Raw genomic sequence first — 14,504 nt, 5'->3', positions numbered from 1 at the left:
CCAGCAAATTACTTGCTTGCCCCTGGTAGGTAGACAGGCTTTCCCAAGCCTATTCTGTAATAGTCCCAGCAAATTACTTGCTTGCCCCTGTTAGGTAGACAGGCCTTCCCAAGCCTATTCTGTAATAGCCCCAGCAAATTACTTGCTTGTCGCTGGTAGGTAGACTGGCCTTCCTAAGCCTATTCTGTAATAGCCCCAGCAAATTACTTGCTTGCCCCTGGTAGGTAGACAGGCCTTCCCAAACCAATTCTCTTAAAGCCCAAGCCAATTCTCGAATAGCCCCAGCACATTACTTGCTTGCCCCTGGTAGGTAGTCTGGCCTTCCCAAGCCTATTCTGTAATAGCCCCAGCAAATTACTTGCTTGCCCATGGTAAGTAGACAGGCCTTCCCAAACCAATTTTCTTATAGCACAAGCTAATTCTCGAATAGCCCCAGCACATTACTTGCTTGCCCCTGTTAGGTAGACAGGCTTTCCCAAGCCTATTCTGTAATAGTCCCAGCAAATTACTTGCTTGCCCCTGGTAGGTAGATAGGCCTTCCCAAGCCTATTCTCTCATCGCTTCAGCCCATGACTTATTTCTCCCTGGTAGGTAGACAGGCCTTCCCAAGCCTATTCTGTAATTGTCCCAGCACATTACTTGCTTGCCCCTGGTAGGTAGACAGGCCTTCCCAAGCCAATTCTCTAATAGCCCCTGCACATTACTTGCTTGCCCCTGGTAGGTAGACAGGCTTTCCCAAGCCTATTCTGTAATAGTCCCAGCAAATTACTTGCTTGCCCCTGGTAGGTAGATAGGCCTTCCCAAGCCTATTCTCTCATCGCTTCAGCCCATGACTTATTTCTCCCTGGTAGGTAGACAGGCCTTCCCAAGCCTATTCTGTAATAGTCCCAGCAAATTACTTGCTTGCCCCTGGTAGGTAGATAGGCCTTCCCAAGCCTATTTTCTCATCGCCTCAGCCCATGACTTATTTCTCCCTGTTAGGTAGATCGGCCTTCCCAAGCCTATTCTGTAATAGTCCCAGCAAATTACTTGCTTGCCCCTGTTAGGTCGATAGGCCTTCCCAAGCCTATTCTCTCATCGCCTCAGCCCATGACTTATTTCTCCCTGTTAGGTAGACAGGCCTTCCCAAGCCTATTCTGTAATAGCCCCAGCAAATTACTTGCTTGCCCCTGGTAGGTAGACAGGCCTTCCCAAACCAATTCTCTTAAAGCCCAAGCCAATTCTCGAATAGCCCCAGCACATTACTTGCTTGCCCCTGGTAGGTAGAGAGGCCTTCCCAAGCCTATACTTTAATAGCCACAGCAAATTACTTGCTTGCCCCTGGTAGGTAGAAAGCCCTTCCCAAACCAATTCTCTTATAGCCCAAGCCAATTCTAGAATAGCCCCAGCAAATTACTTGCTTGCCCCTGGTAGGTAGACAGGCCTTCCCAAACCAATTCTCTTATAGCCCAAGCCAATTCTCGAATAGCCCCAGCACATTACTTGCTTGCCCCTGGTAGGTAGACAGGCCTTCCCAAGCCAATTCTCTAATAGCCCCTGCACATTACTTGCTTTCCCCTGGTAGGTAGACAGGCTTTCCCAAGCCTATTTTGTAATAGTCCCAGCAAAATACTTGCTTGCCCCTGTTAGGTAGATAGGCCTTCCCAAGCCTATTCTCTCATCGCTTCAGCCCATGACTTATTTCTCCCTGGTAGGTAGACAGGCCTTCCCAAGCCTATTCTGTAATAGTCCCAGCAATATACTTGCTTGCCCCTGGTAGGTAGACAGGCTTTCCCAAGCCTATTCTGTAATAGTCCCAGCAAATTACTTGCTTGCCCCTGTTAGGTAGACAGGCCTTCCCAAGCCTATTCTGTAATAGCCCCAGCAAATTACTTGCTTGTCGCTGGTAGGTAGACTGGCCTTCCTAAGCCTATTCTGTAATAGCCCCAGCAAATTACTTGCTTGCCCCTGGTAGGTAGACAGGCCTTCCCAAACCAATTCTCTTAAAGCCCAAGCCAATTCTCGAATAGCCCCAGCACATTACTTGCTTGCCCCTGGTAGGTAGTCTGGCCTTCCCAAGCCTATTCTGTAATAGCCCCAGCAAATTACTTGCTTGCCCATGGTAAGTAGACAGGCCTTCCCAAACCAATTCTCTTATAGCACAAGCTAATTCTCGAATAGCCCCAGCACATTACTTGCTTGCCCCTGGTAGGTAGACAGGCTTTCCCAAGCCTATTCTGCAATATTCCCAGCAAATTACTTGCTTGCCCCTGGTAGGTAGATAGGCCTTCCCAAGCCTATTCTCTCATCGCTTCAGCCCATGACTTATTTCTCCCTGGTAGGTAGACAGGCCTTCCCAAGCCTATTCTGTAATTGTCCTAGCACATTACTTGCTTGCCCCTGGTAGGTAGACAGGCCTTCCCAAGCCAATTCTCTAATAGCCCCTGCACATTACTTGCTTGCCCCTGGTAGGTAGACAGGCTTTCCCAAGCCTATTCTGTAATAGTCCCAGCAAATTACTTGCTTGCCCCTGGTAGGTAGATAGGCCTTCCCAAGCCTATTCTCTCATCGCTTCAGCCCATGACTTATTTCTCCCTGGTAGGTAGACAGGCCTTCCCAAGCCTATTCTGTAATAGTCCCAGCAAATTACTTGCTTGCCCCTGGTAGGTAGATAGGCCTTCCCAAGCCTATTCTCTCATCGCCTCAGCCCATGACTTATTTCTCCCTGTTAGGTAGACAGGCCTTCCCAAGCCTATTCTGTAATAGCCCCAGCAAATTACTTGCTTGTCCCTGGTAGGTAGACTGGACTTCCCAAGCCTATTCTGTAATAGCCCCAGCAAATTACTTGCTTGCCCCTGGTAGGTAGACAGGCCTTCCCAAACCAATTCTCTTATAGCACAAGCTAATTCTCGAATAGCCCCAGCACATTACTTGCTTGCCCCTGGTAGGTAGACAGGCCTTCCCAAGCCTATTCTGTAATAGCCCCAGCAAATTACTTTCTTGCCCCTGGTAGGTAGACAGGCCTTCCCAAACCAATTCTCTTATAGCCCAACCCAATTCTCTAATAGCCCGTGCACATTACTTGCTTGCCCCTGGTAGGTAGACAGGCCTTCCCAAGCCAATTCTCTAATAGCCCGTGCACATTACTTGCCTGCCCCTGGTAGGTAGACAGGCTTTCCCATGCGTATTCTGTAATAGTCCCAGCAAATTACTTGCTTGCCCCTGGTAGGTAGACAGGCTTTCCCAAGCCTATTCTGTCATAGTCCCAGCAAATTACTTGCTTGCCCCTGGTAGGTAGATAGGCCTTCCCAAGCCTATTCTCTCATCGCTTCAACCCATGACTTATTTCTCCCTGGTAGGTAGACAGGCCTTCCCAAGCCTATTCTGTAATAGTCCCAGCAAATTACTTGCTTGTCATGGTAGGTAGACTGGCCTTCCCAAGCCTATTCTGTAATAGCCCCAGCAAATTACTTGCTTGCCCCTGGTAGGTAGACAGACCTTCCCAAACCAATTCTCTTATAGCCCAAGCCAATTCTAGAATAGCCCCAGCAAATTACTTGCTTGCCCCTTGTAGGTAGACAGGCCTTCCCAAGCCTATTCTGTAATAGTCCCAGCAAATTACTTGCTTGTCCCTGGTAGGTAGACTGGCCTTCCCAAGCCTATTCTGTTATAGCCCCAGCAAATTACTTGCTTGCCCCTGGTAGGTAGACAGACCTTCCCAAACCAATTCTCTTATAGCCCAAGCCAATTCTAGAATAGCCCCAGCAAATTACTTGCTTGCCCCTGGTAGGTAGACAGGCCTTCCCAAACCAATTCTCTTATAGCCCAAGCCAATTCTCGAATAGCTCCAGCACATTACTTGCTTGCCCCTGGTAGGTAGACAGGCCTTCCCAAGCCAATTCTCTAATAGGCCCTGCACATTACTTGCTTACCCCTGGTAGGTAGACAGGCTTTCCCAAGCCTATTCTGTAATAGTCCCAGCAAATTACTTGCTAGCCCCTGGTAGGTAGATAGGCCTTCCCAAGCCTATTCTCTCATCGCTTCAGCCCATGACTTATTTCTCCCTGGTAGGTAGACAGGCCTTCCCAAGCCTATTCTGTAATAGTCCCAGCACATTACTTGCTTGCCCCTGATAGGAAGACAGGCCTTCCCAAGCCAATTCTCTCATCGCATCAGCCCATGACTTATTTCTCCCTGGTAGGTAGACAGGCCTTCCCAAGCCTATTCTGTAATAGTCCCAGCAAATTACTTGCTTGCCCCTGTTAGGTCGATAGGCCTTCCCAAGCCTATTCTGTAATAGTCCCAGCAAATTACTTGCTTGCCCCTGGTAGGTAGATAGGCCTTCCCAAGCCTATTCTCTCATCGCTTCAGCCCATGACTTATTTCTCCCTGGTAGGTAGACAGGCCTTCCCAAACCAATTCTCTTATAGCCCAAGCCAATTCTAGAATAGCCCCAGCAAATTACTTGCTTGCCCCTGGTAGGTAGACAGGCCTTCCCAAACCAATTCTCTTATAGCCCAAGCCAATTCTCGAATAGCCCCAGCACATTACTTGCTTGCCCCTGGTAGGTAGACAGGCCTTCCCAAACCAATTCTCTTAAAGCCCAAGCCAATTCTCGAATAGCCCCAGCACATTACTTGCTTGCCCCTGGTAGGTAGTCTGGCCTTCCCAAGCCTATTCTGTAATAGCCCCAGCAAATTACTTGCTTGCCCATGGTAAGTAGACAGGCCTTCCCAAACCAATTTTCTTATAGCACAAGCTAATTCTCGAATAGCCCCAGCACATTACTTGCTTGCCCCTGTTAGGTAGACAGGCTTTCCCAAGCCTATTCTGTAATAGTCCCAGCAAATTACTTGCTTGCCCCTGGTAGGTAGATAGGCCTTCCCAAGCCTATTCTCTCATCGCTTCAGCCCATGACTTATTTCTCCCTGGTAGGTAGACAGGCCTTCCCAAGCCTATTCTGTAATTGTCCCAGCACATTACTTGCTTGCCCCTGGTAGGTAGACAGGCCTTCCCAAGCCAATTCTCTAATAGCCCCTGCACATTACTTGCTTGCCCCTGGTAGGTAGACAGGCTTTCCCAAGCCTATTCTGTAATAGTCCCAGCAAATTACTTGCTTGCCCCTGGTAGGTAGATAGGCCTTCCCAAGCCTATTCTCTCATCGCTTCAGCCCATGACTTATTTCTCCCTGGTAGGTAGACAGGCCTTCCCAAGCCTATTCTGTAATAGTCCCAGCAAATTACTTGCTTGCCCCTGGTAGGTAGATAGGCCTTCCCAAGCCTATTTTCTCATCGCCTCAGCCCATGACTTATTTCTCCCTGTTAGGTAGATCGGCCTTCCCAAGCCTATTCTGTAATAGTCCCAGCAAATTACTTGCTTGCCCCTGTTAGGTCGATAGGCCTTCCCAAGCCTATTCTCTCATCGCCTCAGCCCATGACTTATTTCTCCCTGTTAGGTAGACAGGCCTTCCCAAGCCTATTCTGTAATAGCCCCAGCAAATTACTTGCTTGCCCCTGGTAGGTAGACAGGCCTTCCCAAACCAATTCTCTTAAAGCCCAAGCCAATTCTCGAATAGCCCCAGCACATTACTTGCTTGCCCCTGGTAGGTAGAGAGGCCTTCCCAAGCCTATACTTTAATAGCCACAGCAAATTACTTGCTTGCCCCTGGTAGGTAGAAAGCCCTTCCCAAACCAATTCTCTTATAGCCCAAGCCAATTCTAGAATAGCCCCAGCAAATTACTTGCTTGCCCCTGGTAGGTAGACAGGCCTTCCCAAACCAATTCTCTTATAGCCCAAGCCAATTCTCGAATAGCCCCAGCACATTACTTGCTTGCCCCTGGTAGGTAGACAGGCCTTCCCAAGCCAATTCTCTAATAGCCCCTGCACATTACTTGCTTTCCCCTGGTAGGTAGACAGGCTTTCCCAAGCCTATTTTGTAATAGTCCCAGCAAAATACTTGCTTGCCCCTGTTAGGTAGATAGGCCTTCCCAAGCCTATTCTCTCATCGCTTCAGCCCATGACTTATTTCTCCCTGGTAGGTAGACAGGCCTTCCCAAGCCTATTCTGTAATAGTCCCAGCAATATACTTGCTTGCCCCTGGTAGGTAGACAGGCTTTCCCAAGCCTATTCTGTAATAGTCCCAGCAAATTACTTGCTTGCCCCTGTTAGGTAGACAGGCCTTCCCAAGCCTATTCTGTAATAGCCCCAGCAAATTACTTGCTTGTCGCTGGTAGGTAGACTGGCCTTCCTAAGCCTATTCTGTAATAGCCCCAGCAAATTACTTGCTTGCCCCTGGTAGGTAGACAGGCCTTCCCAAACCAATTCTCTTAAAGCCCAAGCCAATTCTCGAATAGCCCCAGCACATTACTTGCTTGCCCCTGGTAGGTAGTCTGGCCTTCCCAAGCCTATTCTGTAATAGCCCCAGCAAATTACTTGCTTGCCCATGGTAAGTAGACAGGCCTTCCCAAACCAATTCTCTTATAGCACAAGCTAATTCTCGAATAGCCCCAGCACATTACTTGCTTGCCCCTGGTAGGTAGACAGGCTTTCCCAAGCCTATTCTGCAATATTCCCAGCAAATTACTTGCTTGCCCCTGGTAGGTAGATAGGCCTTCCCAAGCCTATTCTCTCATCGCTTCAGCCCATGACTTATTTCTCCCTGGTAGGTAGACAGGCCTTCCCAAGCCTATTCTGTAATTGTCCTAGCACATTACTTGCTTGCCCCTGGTAGGTAGACAGGCCTTCCCAAGCCAATTCTCTAATAGCCCCTGCACATTACTTGCTTGCCCCTGGTAGGTAGACAGGCTTTCCCAAGCCTATTCTGTAATAGTCCCAGCAAATTACTTGCTTGCCCCTGGTAGGTAGATAGGCCTTCCCAAGCCTATTCTCTCATCGCTTCAGCCCATGACTTATTTCTCCCTGGTAGGTAGACAGGCCTTCCCAAGCCTATTCTGTAATAGTCCCAGCAAATTACTTGCTTGCCCCTGGTAGGTAGATAGGCCTTCCCAAGCCTATTCTCTCATCGCCTCAGCCCATGACTTATTTCTCCCTGTTAGGTAGACAGGCCTTCCCAAGCCTATTCTGTAATAGCCCCAGCAAATTACTTGCTTGTCCCTGGTAGGTAGACTGGACTTCCCAAGCCTATTCTGTAATAGCCCCAGCAAATTACTTGCTTGCCCCTGGTAGGTAGACAGGCCTTCCCAAACCAATTCTCTTATAGCACAAGCTAATTCTCGAATAGCCCCAGCACATTACTTGCTTGCCCCTGGTAGGTAGACAGGCCTTCCCAAGCCTATTCTGTAATAGCCCCAGCAAATTACTTTCTTGCCCCTGGTAGGTAGACAGGCCTTCCCAAACCAATTCTCTTATAGCCCAACCCAATTCTCTAATAGCCCGTGCACATTACTTGCTTGCCCCTGGTAGGTAGACAGGCCTTCCCAAGCCAATTCTCTAATAGCCCGTGCACATTACTTGCCTGCCCCTGGTAGGTAGACAGGCTTTCCCATGCGTATTCTGTAATAGTCCCAGCAAATTACTTGCTTGCCCCTGGTAGGTAGACAGGCTTTCCCAAGCCTATTCTGTCATAGTCCCAGCAAATTACTTGCTTGCCCCTGGTAGGTAGATAGGCCTTCCCAAGCCTATTCTCTCATCGCTTCAACCCATGACTTATTTCTCCCTGGTAGGTAGACAGGCCTTCCCAAGCCTATTCTGTAATAGTCCCAGCAAATTACTTGCTTGTCATGGTAGGTAGACTGGCCTTCCCAAGCCTATTCTGTAATAGCCCCAGCAAATTACTTGCTTGCCCCTGGTAGGTAGACAGACCTTCCCAAACCAATTCTCTTATAGCCCAAGCCAATTCTAGAATAGCCCCAGCAAATTACTTGCTTGCCCCTTGTAGGTAGACAGGCCTTCCCAAGCCTATTCTGTAATAGTCCCAGCAAATTACTTGCTTGTCCCTGGTAGGTAGACTGGCCTTCCCAAGCCTATTCTGTTATAGCCCCAGCAAATTACTTGCTTGCCCCTGGTAGGTAGACAGACCTTCCCAAACCAATTCTCTTATAGCCCAAGCCAATTCTAGAATAGCCCCAGCAAATTACTTGCTTGCCCCTGGTAGGTAGACAGGCCTTCCCAAACCAATTCTCTTATAGCCCAAGCCAATTCTCGAATAGCTCCAGCACATTACTTGCTTGCCCCTGGTAGGTAGACAGGCCTTCCCAAGCCAATTCTCTAATAGGCCCTGCACATTACTTGCTTACCCCTGGTAGGTAGACAGGCTTTCCCAAGCCTATTCTGTAATAGTCCCAGCAAATTACTTGCTAGCCCCTGGTAGGTAGATAGGCCTTCCCAAGCCTATTCTCTCATCGCTTCAGCCCATGACTTATTTCTCCCTGGTAGGTAGACAGGCCTTCCCAAGCCTATTCTGTAATAGTCCCAGCACATTACTTGCTTGCCCCTGATAGGAAGACAGGCCTTCCCAAGCCAATTCTCTCATCGCATCAGCCCATGACTTATTTCTCCCTGGTAGGTAGACAGGCCTTCCCAAGCCTATTCTGTAATAGTCCCAGCAAATTACTTGCTTGCCCCTGTTAGGTCGATAGGCCTTCCCAAGCCTATTCTGTAATAGTCCCAGCAAATTACTTGCTTGCCCCTGGTAGGTAGATAGGCCTTCCCAAGCCTATTCTCTCATCGCTTCAGCCCATGACTTATTTCTCCCTGGTAGGTAGACAGGCCTTCCCAAACCAATTCTCTTATAGCCCAAGCCAATTCTAGAATAGCCCCAGCAAATTACTTGCTTGCCCCTGGTAGGTAGACAGGCCTTCCCAAACCAATTCTCTTATAGCCCAAGCCAATTCTCGAATAGCCCCAGCACATTACTTGCTTGCCCCTGGTAGGTAGACAGGCCTTCCCAAGCCATTTCTCTAATAGCCCCTGCACATTACTTGCTTGCCCCTGGTAGGTAGACAGGCTTTCCCAAGCCTATTCTGTAATAGCCCCAGCACATTACTTGCTTGCCCCTGGTAGGTAGACAGGCCTTCCCAAGCCATTTCTCTAATAGCCCCTGCACATTACTTGCTTGCCCCTGGTAGGTAGATAGGCCTTCCCAAGCCTATTCTCTCATCGCTTCAGCCCATGACTTATTTCTCCCTGGTAGGTAGACAGGCCTTCCCAAGCCTATTCTGTAATAGTCCCAGCAAATTACTTGCTTGCCCCTGGTAGGTAGACAGGCTTTCCCAAGCCTATTCTGTAATAGTCCCAGCAAATTACTTGCTTGCCCCTATTAGGTCGATAGGCCTTCCCAAGCCTATTCTCTCATCGCCTCAGCCCATGACTTATTTCTCCCTGTTAGGTAGACAGGCCTTCCCAAACCAATTCTCTTAAAGCCCAAGCCAATTCTCGAATAGCCCCAGCACATTACTTGCTTGCCCCTGGTAGGTAGAGAGGCCTTCCCAAGCCTATACTTTAATAGCCACAGCAAATTACTTGCTTGCCCCTGGTAGGTAGACAGGCCTTCCCAAACCAATTCTCTTATAGCCCAAGCCAATTCTAGAATAGCCCCAGCAAATTACTTGCTTGCCCCTGGTAGGTAGACAGGCCTTCCCAAACCAATTCTCTTATAGCCCAAGCCAATTCTCGAATAGCCCCAGCACATTACTTGCTTGCCCCTGGTAGGTAGACAGGCCTTCCCAAGCCAATTCTCTAATAGCCCCTGCACATTACTTGCTTTCCCCTGGAAGGTAGACAGGCTTTCCCAAGCCTATTTTGTAATAGTCCCAGCAAAATACTTGCTTGCCCCTGTTAGGTAGATAGGCCTTCCCAAGCCTATTCTCTCATCGCTTCAGCCCATGACTTATTTCTCCCTGGTAGGTAGACAGGCCTTCCCAAGCCTATTCTGTAATAGTCCCAGCAAATTACTTGCTTGCCCCTGGTAGGTAGACAGGCTTTCCCAAGCCTATTCTGTAATAGTCCCAGCAAATTACTTGCTTGCCCCTGTTAGGTAGACAGGCCTTCCCAAGCCTATTCTGTAATAGCCCCAGCAAATTACTTGCTTGTCGCTGGTAGGTAGACTGGCCTTCCTAAGCCTATTCTGTAATAGCCCCAGCAAATTACTTGCTTGCCCCTGGTAGGTAGACAGGCCTTCCCAAACCAATTCTCTTAAAGCCCAAGCCAATTCTCGAATAGCCCCAGCACATTACTTGCTTGCCCCTGGTAGGTAGTCTGGCCTTCCCAAGCCTATTCTGTAATAGCCCCAGCAAATTACTTGCTTGCCCATGGTAAGTAGACAGGCCTTCCCAAACCAATTTTCTTATAGCACAAGCTAATTCTCGAATAGCCCCAGCACATTACTTGCTTGCCCCTGTTAGGTAGACAGGCTTTCCCAAGCCTATTCTGTAATAGTCCCAGCAAATTACTTGCTTGCCCCTGGTAGGTAGATAGGCCTTCCCAAGCCTATTCTCTCATCGCTTCAGCCCATGACTTATTTCTCCCTGGTAGGTAGACAGGCCTTCCCAAGCCTATTCTGTAATTGTCCCAGCACATTACTTGCTTGCCCCTGGTAGGTAGACAGGCCTTCCCAAGCCAATTCTCTAATAGCCCCTGCACATTACTTGCTTGCCCCTGGTAGGTAGACAGGCTTTCCCAAGCCTATTCTGTAATAGTCCCAGCAAATTACTTGCTTGCCCCTGGTAGGTAGATAGGCCTTCCCAAGCCTATTCTCTCATCGCTTCAGCCCATGACTTATTTCTCCCTGGTAGGTAGACAGGCCTTCCCAAGCCTATTCTGTAATAGTCCCAGCAAATTACTTGCTTGCCCCTGGTAGGTAGATAGGCCTTCCCAAGCCTATTTTCTCATCGCCTCAGCCCATGACTTATTTCTCCCTGTTAGGTAGATCGGCCTTCCCAAGCCTATTCTGTAATAGTCCCAGCAAATTACTTGCTTGCCCCTGTTAGGTCGATAGGCCTTCCCAAGCCTATTCTCTCATCGCCTCAGCCCATGACTTATTTCTCCCTGTTAGGTAGACAGGCCTTCCCAAGCCTATTCTGTAATAGCCCCAGCAAATTACTTGCTTGTCCCTGGTAGGTAGACTGGCCTTCCTAAGCCTATTCTGTAATAGCCCCAGCAAATTACTTGCTTGCCCCTGGTAGGTAGACAGGCCTTCCCAAACCAATTCTCTTAAAGCCCAAGCCAATTCTCGAATAGCCCCAGCACATTACTTGCTTGCCCCTGGTAGGTAGAGAGGCCTTCCCAAGCCTATACTTTAATAGCCACAGCAAATTACTTGCTTGCCCCTGGTAGGTAGAAAGCCCTTCCCAAACCAATTCTCTTATAGCCCAAGCCAATTCTAGAATAGCCCCAGCAAATTACTTGCTTGCCCCTGGTAGGTAGACAGGCCTTCCCAAACCAATTCTCTTATAGCCCAAGCCAATTCTCGAATAGCCCCAGCACATTACTTGCTTGCCCCTGGTAGGTAGACAGGCCTTCCCAAGCCAATTCTCTAATAGCCCCTGCACATTACTTGCTTTCCCCTGGTAGGTAGACAGGCTTTCCCAAGCCTATTTTGTAATAGTCCCAGCAAAATACTTGCTTGCCCCTGTTAGGTAGATAGGCCTTCCCAAGCCTATTCTCTCATCGCTTCAGCCCATGACTTATTTCTCCCTGGTAGGTAGACAGGCCTTCCCAAGCCTATTCTGTAATAGTCCCAGCAATATACTTGCTTGCCCCTGGTAGGTAGACAGGCTTTCCCAAGCCTATTCTGTAATAGTCCCAGCAAATTACTTGCTTGCCCCTGTTAGGTAGACAGGCCTTCCCAAGCCTATTCTGTAATAGCCCCAGCAAATTACTTGCTTGTCGCTGGTAGGTAGACTGGCCTTCCTAAGCCTATTCTGTAATAGCCCCAGCAAATTACTTGCTTGCCCCTGGTAGGTAGACAGGCCTTCCCAAACCAATTCTCTTAAAGCCCAAGCCAATTCTCGAATAGCCCCAGCACATTACTTGCTTGCCCCTGGTAGGTAGTCTGGCCTTCCCAAGCCTATTCTGTAATAGCCCCAGCAAATTACTTGCTTGCCCATGGTAAGTAGACAGGCCTTCCCAAACCAATTCTCTTATAGCACAAGCTAATTCTCGAATAGCCCCAGCACATTACTTGCTTGCCCCTGGTAGGTAGACAGGCTTTCCCAAGCCTATTCTGCAATATTCCCAGCAAATTACTTGCTTGCCCCTGGTAGGTAGATAGGCCTTCCCAAGCCTATTCTCTCATCGCTTCAGCCCATGACTTATTTCTCCCTGGTAGGTAGACAGGCCTTCCCAAGCCTATTCTGTAATTGTCCTAGCACATTACTTGCTTGCCCCTGGTAGGTAGACAGGCCTTCCCAAGCCAATTCTCTAATAGCCCCTGCACATTACTTGCTTGCCCCTGGTAGGTAGACAGGCTTTCCCAAGCCTATTCTGTAATAGTCCCAGCAAATTACTTGCTTGCCCCTGGTAGGTAGATAGGCCTTCCCAAGCCTATTCTCTCATCGCTTCAGCCCATGACTTATTTCTCCCTGGTAGGTAGACAGGCCTTCCCAAGCCTATTCTGTAATAGTCCCAGCAAATTACTTGCTTGCCCCTGGTAGGTAGATAGGCCTTCCCAAGCCTATTCTCTCATCGCCTCAGCCCATGACTTATTTCTCCCTGTTAGGTAGACAGGCCTTCCCAAGCCTATTCTGTAATAGCCCCAGCAAATTACTTGCTTGTCCCTGGTAGGTAGACTGGACTTCCCAAGCCTATTCTGTAATAGCCCCAGCAAATTACTTGCTTGCCCCTGGTAGGTAGACAGGCCTTCCCAAACCAATTCTCTTATAGCACAAGCTAATTCTCGAATAGCCCCAGCACATTACTTGCTTGCCCCTGGTAGGTAGACAGGCCTTCCCAAGCCTATTCTGTAATAGCCCCAGCAAATTACTTTCTTGCCCCTTGTAGGTAGACAGGCCTTCCCAAACCAATTCTCTTATAGCCCAACCCAATTCTCTAATAGCCCGTGCACATTACTTGCTTGCCCCTGGTAGGTAGACAGGCCTTCCCAAGCCAATTCTCTAATAGCCCGTGCACATTACTTGCTTGCCCCTGGTAGGTAGACAGGCTTTCCCATGCGTATTCTGTAATAGTCCCAGCAAATTACTTGCTTGCCCCTGGTAGGTAGACAGGCTTTCCCAAGCCTATTCTGTCATAGTCCCAGCAAATTACTTGCTTGCCCCTGGTAGGTAGATAGGCCTTCCCAAGCCTATTCTCTCATCGCTTCAGCCCATGACTTATTTCTCCCTGGTAGGTAGACAGGCCTTCCCAAGCCTATTCTGTAATAGTCCCAGCAAATTACTTGCTTGTCATGGTAGGTAGACTGGCCTTCCCAAGCCTATTCTGTAATAGCCCCAGCAAATTACTTGCTTGCCCCTGGTAGGTAGACAGACCTTCCCAAACCAATTCTCTTATAGCCCAAGCCAATTCTAGAATAGCCCCAGCAAATTACTTGCTTGCCCCTGGTAGGTAGACAGGCCTTCCCAAGCCTATTCTGTAATAGTCCCAGCAAATTACTTGCTTGTCCCTGGTAGGTAGACTGGCCTTCCCAAGCCTATTCTGTTATAGCCCCAGCAAATTACTTGCTTGCCCCTGGTAGGTAGACAGACCTTCCCAAACCAATTCTCTTATAGCCCAAGCCAATTCTAGAATAGCCCCAGCAAATTACTTGCTTGCCCCTGGTAGGTAGACAGGCCTTCCCAAACCAATTCTCTTATAGCCCAAGCCAATTCTCGAATAGCTCCAGCACATTACTTGCTTGCCCCTGGTAGGTAGACAGGCCTTCCCAAGCCAATTCTCTAATAGGCCCTGCACATTACTTGCTTACCCCTGGTAGGTAGACAGGCTTTCCCAAGCCTATTCTGTAATAGTCCCAGCAAATTACTTGCTAGCCCCTGGTAGGTAGATAGGCCTTCCCAAGCCTATTCTCTCATCGCTTCAGCCCATGACTTATTTCTCCCTGGTAGGTAGACAGGCCTTCCCAAGCCTATTCTGTAATAGTCCCAGCACATTACTTGCTTGCCCCTGGTAGGAAGACAGGCCTTCCCAAGCCAATTCTCTCATCGCATCAGCCCATGACTTATTTCTCCCTGGTAGGTAGACAGGCCTTCCCAAGCCTATTCTGTAATAGTCCCAGCAAATTACTTGCTTATCCCTGGTAGGTAGATAGGCCTTCCCAAGCCTATTCTCTCATCGCTTCAGCCCATGACTTATTTCTCCCTGGTAGGTAGACAGGCCTTCCCAAGCCTATTCTGTAATAGTCCCAGCAAATTACTTGATTGCCCCTGGTAGGTAGATAGGCATTCCCAAGCCTAATCTCTCATCGCCTCAGCCCATGACTTATTTCTCCCTGGTAGGTAGACAGGCCTTCCCAAGCCTATTCTGTAATAGTCCCAGCAAATTACTTGCTTGTCCCTGGTAGGTAGACTGGCCTTCCCAAGCCTATTCTGTAATAGCCCCAGCAAATTACTTGCTTG

Source organism: Corythoichthys intestinalis, chromosome 17 (genome assembly GCF_030265065.1).
Source record: "Corythoichthys intestinalis isolate RoL2023-P3 chromosome 17, ASM3026506v1, whole genome shotgun sequence".
In the NCBI taxonomy this organism is placed as follows: Eukaryota; Metazoa; Chordata; class Actinopteri; order Syngnathiformes; family Syngnathidae; genus Corythoichthys; species Corythoichthys intestinalis.
This window is presented reverse-complemented; position numbering follows the sequence as displayed.